Genomic DNA, 1,068 nt, shown 5'->3' on the forward strand with positions numbered 1-1,068 from the left:
CCTATCCTGGCTCTGGTGTCAACTTGAGGGAAGAATAAATATGGGTGTCCTATGGAGATAGCAAACACCAGGGCTAAAGGCTCCCATTGTCCTATGTAGCAACAGGCTGGAGAAGATAAATGGCCCCCATTGTGCATATGGTGTTTGCACCCAGCAAGCTGTCATAACACGGCACACAGCTACAAAGCAAGGCAAACAGGGCCCAAGCTTGGCAGAGGCTGTGGAGGCTGTGCTACTGCTGTTCAAACAGCGAGGCTTCAGACCTCTGTCCAGTGCTAGGGGCTGGGCTCTGACTCCAACCATGGTAAAGCCCCCAACATCTGGAGGAGCCAGCTGTGCCACTCAGCTGTGTGGTATAGCTTCCCCTGCCTGGCTCAGAGCTAGCTGCATTCTCTTTGTGCGTTGAGGCTGCTCTGTTCTTTTCCTTGTCTGGAGCCGCCCACCGGTCCCCCCAACCCCTGGCTGCTCCCAGGGTGCAGGTGCTGGCATCCTAGGAGGCTCCTACCCAGCGGCTTTAGCCTCTAGCAGATAACTGGAGGCTGCTGGACACTTAAGCTGAGGCCAAGGCAGCTGAGGAACAACAAGGACAAGGAGTCCAGGCATGGGGCAAGGGAGCTGCAGGCAACAAGAGCTAATCTTTTAACCTTTTCATTGCTGGACCCTGCAGCAGCTTTGGTGGGAAGGTGGCACATGCTGGAGTGAGTGGCCATATTGCCCTGGGAAGCTTGGAGCACATGGTGGGGCACAGCTGGGCCCAGAGTTGTGCCCTCAGACTGGGTGAAACAGCAACTGCCCAGATAGACCATGGATCCAGTGCTGCCTTGGTGTAAGCAGCAGCCATTCTCAGTTGAGTCCAGGGAGGCTGCAGCTGCTTACACCAGAGATGAGCTTGGCCCTGTGTGGTTTTTATAGTTTCATACCTTCTAGGGTGGGAAGGGACCTGAGCAGATCATCTAGTCCGACCCCCTGCCATGGCAGGAAGAGCACTGGGGTCAAATGACCCCAGTAAGGTGGTCATCCAACCTCCTCTTAAAAACCCCCAGGGTGGGAGCCTGCACCACCTCACTT

At 55.6% G+C, this 1,068-nt stretch overlaps 1 protein-coding gene across 6 annotated transcripts in view; it reads left to right on the top strand.

Moving 5' to 3' along the window:
* LOC109292841 overlaps positions 1-1,068 on the top strand; it is a 23,837-nt gene that overhangs the window by 968 nt on the left and 21,801 nt on the right. The gene's annotated exons all lie outside the window — the stretch shown is intronic.

Source organism: Gavialis gangeticus, unplaced genomic scaffold (genome assembly GCF_001723915.1).
Source record: "Gavialis gangeticus isolate Ggan-Ray unplaced genomic scaffold, GavGan_comp1, whole genome shotgun sequence".
In the NCBI taxonomy this organism is placed as follows: Eukaryota; Metazoa; Chordata; order Crocodylia; family Gavialidae; genus Gavialis; species Gavialis gangeticus.